The 7,711-nt window shown below is 37.8% G+C and overlaps 1 long non-coding RNA gene and 1 pseudogene across 1 annotated transcript; one reads left to right on the forward strand and one right to left on the reverse strand.

Annotated features, from left to right (window-relative positions):
- Window positions 1–1,871: 1,871 nt before the first annotated feature.
- On the reverse strand, window positions 1,872–3,088 carry LOC143682389 (serglycin pseudogene; annotated as a pseudogene).
- Window positions 3,089–3,147: 59 nt separating this feature from the next.
- LOC143682390 (uncharacterized) lies at window positions 3,148–5,174 on the forward strand. The gene is made up of 3 exons (XR_013175110.1): window positions 3,148–3,230; window positions 3,837–4,018; window positions 4,895–5,174. It is a non-coding gene; the product is annotated as an uncharacterized LOC143682390 (long non-coding RNA).
- The last annotated feature ends 2,537 nt before the right edge of the window (window positions 5,175–7,711 follow it).

The following is a 7,711-nucleotide window of genomic DNA, read 5'->3' on the forward strand; positions in this document are numbered from 1 at the left end:
ATTGTAAATAAGTATCTTTAGTATCCAATTTAAAGTTGCTTAAAATCACCTCAGCAAAGTATAGGTCAGTATAAATCACCATTTAAAAATATGTGTGCCATGTATAAAATAAAAAGGGTATCACAACAGTGAAATTTGCTAAAGGAGTTGGAAACATTTAAATCTGGAAACAAATAAAAAATTTGTGATCTTTATAAAAAATAATAAATATATAAATAAATATTATAACTTCATTTGCTTGCCCATTTCTACAAAGATTTGTCTGGTTCCACAAATGTTAGTTCTCTTCCATACAGTAGCTTTCTGTAAACCTGGTTTTAGTCCAATAAAGTGCTAGGGAAAAAAGGAGCCCCACAGTCTTTTCCCATGTTTACTGCCTAGGAATAGAGCAAAGGAGAAAAAGACTCACTGAAGTTCTACTAAGTTTCAGGCACTGTGCTATGCACATTACCTTGCTTAAGGAAATTTCCAAAACATTTCAACATCTATAAACTGTCTCAAGTGTCTACCTGATTATTGATGCATTTGCCTCTTGAGAAATATATTATGTCATGTCATCATAATTCACCCTAAAATAGTTTCCTTATTCTAGTTTTTATCTTCAATGACTTCTAGTCGTGACAAAAAAGTTTAGTTGGTGACATCACCATCACACGTAAGTCACATTTTCAAACTTCATTTCTTAACATGAATGAAATATAAATTACACTTTTCTATCCTTCCATCTGCATGCTGATATGCCTCTGATTTTTATTTTTTACATCAATTGATTTATAATGAGTTTCTAATATATGTTAAGCATGACTTAAATAAGCCTCATTCTGTGTTGCACTGTGCTTTGAAATTTACTGCTTTTTTGTTATATATGTGTTATTTTTTCACAAAAAAGAAAAAAGTGATGATAAAAATATATATTCCTTTTGGCCTCCAGTGTTCTGGAGCAGCTAGAAGGAAAAATCTGAGAGGAACGTATGGTGGCCCATGACAAACTCTGGGATCTGTCCTGTAACTACTTGTTGAAGAGTGTTTTGAAAACTATTGCTTTTTTCTTTCTTTACTTTGTATATATGTCATATTATATAGTAAAAAGTTTTTTTTTTTAAGCCTCATTCTGTTTAGAGAAGTTTAGACAGAAAGCTGAGGAAATAGATATCTCTAATCATAAGGCTTCAATTTTGAAAAGTTGACTAGGCGAACCCCTAATAAGAACTGAATCTCATTGGATTTATAACACGGAAAAGCATTCCAGGGTAAGGGTGTTTTCTGGGCCTATGACAACTTGTTCTCTTTATAACATTGCCTCAGTATTTCAGTCAGAGACAGTTAAGTAATTACAGAGAGGACGTGGGAATGGCGTCTCCCTTCCTAATGATCTATTGCACATGGATTGCACAACATAGGTTTCTATTTTCCTACTTTTTTTTTTATCATGTGGCAATTAAGACTTTTCCTTTCCACTCCCATAAAATCTCATCTTTTATGGTTTTGTCTCCCTGACATGAAAACCTTAAGAAAGCAAATTATGACTTCTACCTCCAAAGCCCCAAATAAACATGAAATAATTACCTTGCATCTTCTATCTTGAAGGCTTTCCCAGTAATTTATCTACTAAGGATTGGATTTTATGCAAACACATTCCCCAGGAAATGTCCCAGGATGGCATGTGATCTTTCCATTTTAGACAAGCTGCCTTGATCAGGTGTCACCCAACTGACCTGCTTTTCTCTGCCTTTCTTCTCAACACAATGTTGTCTCAACAGACTATCCACTAAGTCCTGGTTTTAATTCACTGAATTCTATTCTCAGCCCTATCTCTACACTATACCTGTCACATGCACTAGTTGCTAACATACTTTTTTTTTTTAATATTTCTGCTTTAATAGAGTCATTTGAAAATGTACATATATCCAGAGAAAAAGGTAAAGAAGTATGAGGCATTGAGAATATGGCTGTGCTTTAATTTAGGTCTTAAGTTTCTAACTATAACAGAGACCACACTTCTAAATAACATCCACTAGCTCTGCAAACACATCCAATCATAATATTATAGTAATACACCTTACACTATAAAACACATCAAATATCCACTCCGTAAACTCACAGTGTGTTGTCTTTTGATTTTTTTCGTAAGAAAAGGGACATCTGTAATTCACATTCAGAGGCATGTTCCTGAAGACTAAAAAGTTATGAAATATTGCCTGTCGATTTGCTTCTCAAACACTTTTTTAAAAACAGCATAATTTATTCTTTAAAGCAATTTTATGGACATGGGGAGTGTAGTTAATTTCATAGTCAGGTTGGTTGAATAGGATACAAAGAGAAGGCACGTATTTTCCAGAACAATATGACAGATATCAGCATTAAAACATAAGTTTTTAACATTCCAGGAGGAAAAGAAAGTGATATAAATGTAAGCTTCTTTTCAGATATTTAAAAATTCCTATAAAATTTTTGGTCCCAAGATCATTTAACTACGGTACACAAAAGATTCTAAATACATTGCCTGGTGTCAGGGTGGGGAAAATCCCTCTCTTTTATATAATAAAGTCATCTTCTACTCCACCTTGATCCAAGTGCTGGTAGCCTGTGGGCGGATTCCTCTTAAGAGGCTGAGTGCTGAAACAGAGCGCATCGTCTTCATCCACTGGTTGGTATTCTTGTTTGATTCTGAGTGGGAAGCCAATTCCAGAGCCTGAGCCAGAGCCGAAGCCTGATCCAGAATAGTCCTCGGAAAGAGGGAAGGCGTCGTGCACGTTCTGGACCCTCGTCATCGAAAAAGGGTCAGTCCTCAGAGGAAGGATCCTGTTAGATTCACCAGAAGGTAGGTCAAACATTGGTCCCTTTCCCTCAATGCAGTTTGCAGAATTACTGTCCGGACTGCAGTGTACCCATTGGTACCTGGCTCTCTGCATGGGATAACCTTGAACTGAAGATTCCCAAACAGGACGAGGGAGATGGCCAGGACAAGCCCACGGCTGGAGAGGAAGCCCCGCATGGTGACTAGCATAGCACACTTGGCCCCGCCGCGGCACAGCCACCCCATGACCAGGAACCGTAAGCAGGGTGCTTGCTGCCCCTTTTAGACAAGGTTCCGAAACCTCAAACCCTGCCCAGAACACACGTCACAATTTCCTCTCTCTGGCTTCTGTCCCTGTCCCTGCTTGTGCTTCCAAGGAAGAAGAGGAATTGCATTTGGGATTGCTCAGGATCCTGCCCCACTAGAGAAAGAGGTTGGGTTTCGCTAACATACTTTTTATTATTCCCCCATAATTCTCACTGGGCCTCTTGGTGACCCTGAATTTCCATGGTCATTTTCCCAGTGTCCTCCTCCAGTGCTGCAGCTGCATGGAGCTTGGCTTCAGTTTTGTCATCACCTCAGTTACTCTTTAGAGAGCCAGTCCTCCGCTTTCTGCCCATGCTCACCTTGCAGGCTACCTATCCAGGTCATCATCTTTATTCAGATTTCACTCACTGTTCAAGAGACTAAGTCCAACCCAAAGCAGTAAAGATGAATGATGAAATTTATGGGGGCTGTGCTGGTTTGAAACTGTAATGTACCCATAAAATCCACGTTGTTTTAATCCAATCTTGTGGGCACAGACCCACTTTTGGGTGGGACTCCTTAATTAGCTTGTTTCGGTAGAAATAGAACCCTACGAGATGGGTCTTAATCCACTTACCGAAGTCCTTTTAAGGGGAGATGAAACCAAGAAAAAGACAAAGAAAGCTCAGACAGAAATGCCCCAGGAGAAGCTATGCAAGGACCTACCAGAATTGAAAGAGCCAGGAGAAAGCCAAGAGAAACTAAAAGATTAAATACAATTTTTGTTCCAAAGAAGCTAAAAGAGGACCTATGGATGCTTGAAGGAAGAAAACATCCCAGCAGAAGTCAGAAGGACCCACAGGAGCTGAGAGTGCCATTCTGAAACCAACCCAGGCGAGAAGGGCCAGCAGACAGTACTATGCGCCTTCCACGTGACAGAGGAACCTCGACGCAATTGGTCTTTCTTCAGAGAAGGTATCCTTTGGTTGATGCCTTAATTTGGACATTTCCATGGCCTTAGAATTGTAACTTGTAGCTTAATAAATCTCCTTTGTAAAAGCCAATCCATTTCTGATATATAACATTCTGGCAGCTTTAGCAAATTAAAACAGGGGCTCTAGGGTGCTCTTAAATCTTAGGATGTAAGAGCATAAAGGATCTGAGATATCATCTAGTCCAATTCTGTCATTTTACAGGTGAAGGATATGGGACCTCAGTATTTAAAGTTACAGGCCTTTCAAATGAATTAGCAGCAGAGCTGCCAGTAGGAGCATTTCCAAGTGGTTAAAAGCACTGACCCTCGAATCATATAGACCTGGGTTCAAATCCCAAGCTGCCTGCTCTCACACAACTAATTTGAACTCTGATCTTCAGTAGCCTTACCTATTAAATATGGATGATAACACCCCATCTTGCTGGCTTGCTGAGCTGGATATACAGTTGCTATTACTTATTAACTAGGATCTAGCACCATTGACTTTTAGTAAATGCTTTTTATAAGATAATGCTGTAATTATGGTTCTAGTGTTAATCTTCCAAGATTCCATTTTAATCTTTACTAACGATGGTGTGACTTTGAACAAATTATTTACAAAGCTGTGTTGTAGGTGATTAGCCCATAATATAACCTAATAATAACTACTATATTCTTGCCTATAAGAATTAAATCGTTAATCCTTATAAATACAGCATTTCACATAATGTCTGGCATGTAGGAAACAGCAAAACATTGACTAACTTTATATCGACCCAAATGCCCAAATCAAATGCATGAATGATCAGGATAAATGCTCCCCATATACCCTCAGAAACAGATCCAGGGATATATACTTGGTTCTTTTTGGCCCACAGTGTCCACGTTCATTCATTCAAGCTGGGCCTTAAACGGAAGGAAGAAAAGATGTTTGCCTGCAAAGAAAAGATGTTTGCCCCCAGCTGTGACCAAAGACGAGGAGAAAATGCTTGGCAAGTTTCTTAAACACTAAGTAATTCATTGTGGTCTTTTTGCAAAAGCTTCGAATTAGCCTCTCCATCTGTAGTTTCATTCTCTCCAGCCTATCATCCTTCCCACTGCCAGAATGATCTTCCTGAAATTCTAATTTGAACAATGTTTATACCCCTTTCAATTTAATCATCCCCACTGGATTCAAAATAAAATCCTAACTCCCTCACACACCCTTCCAGGTTTGTCACCTTCTGCCTCGACACCTCGATTCCTTCTCTCTGCCAGCTGCCTTCTCCTGAATCACATGCACTTCTCTGAATCATCTGACACACATTCAGCCCTTTGCATGGGTTGTTCTCTTGGCCAGGAACACAACACGTTCTACTTGGCCTTCAAAACTCAATTCAGAGGTTGCATTTAGGAAGCCTTCTAGGATGCTTTTCCCATGCCTGCCATGCCTCCCCCCCCCCCCCCCCCCCCCCCCGCCCCACCAAGAGCAGAGTTCCTCCTTGGAGGTCCCATAGCATATTAGGTTTTCTTCTAGATCAGATGGTAATATATGGATGCCACATTTGTATCTCTGGCCCTCTAGATTGCAATTCCCCAGACCACAGGGCCCACTGTGTGTCCAGGGGTGTTGTAGGAACTGGGACTACAAAGAACAAGAGAGACAAAGTCCCCACTGTCACAGAGCTTTTGGTCTAGAGGGGCAAGTCAGACATTTAACACATAAATAAATGCATAAATAAAGATTTTCAGAAATGACAAGTGCTATGAAGATAATACAACTGCATAATGTGCTAAAGAGTGGTAAAGAAGGGAAGGGCCAACATAAAAGATGGGTTCTTTCATTGGCATTTGAGAAGTAAAGAGGAGCCAACCATACCTGGGAATATCCAGGGAAAGACTGCTCCACACTGAGAGAATAGTAAGAGCTCATAAATGTTCGTTGAATGAAGGACAAGTTTGGTTAGGGACCAGTTCAAGGATGTGAAGGGGGCTCAAACCCCTCCCATAGGGACACAAGAATTATACTAACTTCTCAGTATGGGAATATAAGGCAAAGAAATTATCGGGTCCAGTTCAGACTTGGGAGTTTGTAGGCTAGGCTGTACTGGTGACCTTAGGGTGACACAGTTTTCTGTAAACCAGTATTTCCTGAAGAATGTTCCAGAAACACTGAACTAGACCCTGGAGTAACCCTGAAGTCTGTTTGGGAAACATTACACCCTTAATACTGCTTGCCAACCACCACCAAGGCACTCAGAGAGCACACTGGAATATTAAAGGCTCTGAATATCCCATAGCTTGGGACATCTGGTTAATTTGGCTTAACCTCTTATGTTCCAAATTAATTTGATCACTGTATGCTTTTTTTTGTTTGTTTTTTAAAACACAACACTGTTTACATCCTGTGAGATCAGTATTTTGGGAAACACACTTTAAAAAGCTCTGATCTAAATCACTCTCAACAACCCATAAGCCTTGTTATAGTAATTTCTAACTTCAAGGTCCATTTTGTTTAGTGGAAGCATTCAAAAAGCTGATGCGATCTTTGGAAAGATAGAATAATTTGGTTTGCACATTTGAAAGTAAAGGATTTATATCTTTATAAATCTAGTTGACCAAATTTATTCATCACAGAATAATTTCAATAGAGCTGAACAGTGCTAATACATGAAAGGACAAATACGCTTACTTCTAGAAAAAATAAGAAATCTAACTATTAAAGGTTAAAATCCAATTTGAATGTATTTTTATGCACTGAAAATTAATTCAGTTTTTAATTAAAATGAATAATTTCTGCTCAACCAAGTAGACAGAAATTAAGTTTACTCATCACAAATCCATATTGCTTATTTTTATTTCAGTCACTCTAAATGGAAGAACTATTAAGTGCCAAAAGATTAATTTCAAAAAAATCAAATACATTAGGCTTTGTAATAACATTGATACTTAATAGAGGAAAAAAATCCATGCCAGAGGCTAATTAATGCCAAGATACTTTCACATTAGCTAAAAAAAAAGACTAATAGCAAGTTCCTTCCTCCAGTACCAAGCTATGTAAGAATATGGGGTAATTGGCTTTTATGCTTCTTGACTGGATTTATTCTAATAAATCTAATGACAAGAAGTGATTGTTCTAACCATGTAAAAATATCTTATTTTAATCATAAAAGTTCACATAGACATCATCAAAATACACAGAAACCAGTTCTTGGCAAAGTTTTGGTCAAATAACTTTTCATATGCTTTCATTTTATTAATACCTTTAAAGTTATGAATTTTCTCAAGATAAGTCACTAAAGAAATGAATTCTAGTAGTGTAATAACCATAAATGTTACAAGTAAAATTCATTCTCAAAGTTTCCTCTGGTAAATATCAAATACTATGTAATGCTCCCAAAACTGCCTTTCAAAATATAAAAGAATAGCTTAGTTATTCTACAGACAAAGATAATAAAATAAGATCAATATCATTGCTAACTAGAATTAACCTAAGCCCCCCCAAAAATAGTAACTTACAACTTACCCAAGCCTCCAGTCAAAATTCATTTTTTTAATCTACCTTTTATTGAGCTCAAAACAGTCCATTCAGAATTATAACCAAGAATTTTCATTATATCTTAACAAATGGTTGGTTATTTTCAGCATCTCAATATTTTTATTTTATAGAATGAAAAGTATTCATGCCAGTGAGTACTTTTTTTTTAAGTCACTTG

This window comes from Tamandua tetradactyla, chromosome 5 (assembly GCF_023851605.1).
Source record: "Tamandua tetradactyla isolate mTamTet1 chromosome 5, mTamTet1.pri, whole genome shotgun sequence".
Lineage (NCBI taxonomy): Eukaryota > Metazoa > Chordata > Mammalia > Pilosa > Myrmecophagidae > Tamandua > Tamandua tetradactyla.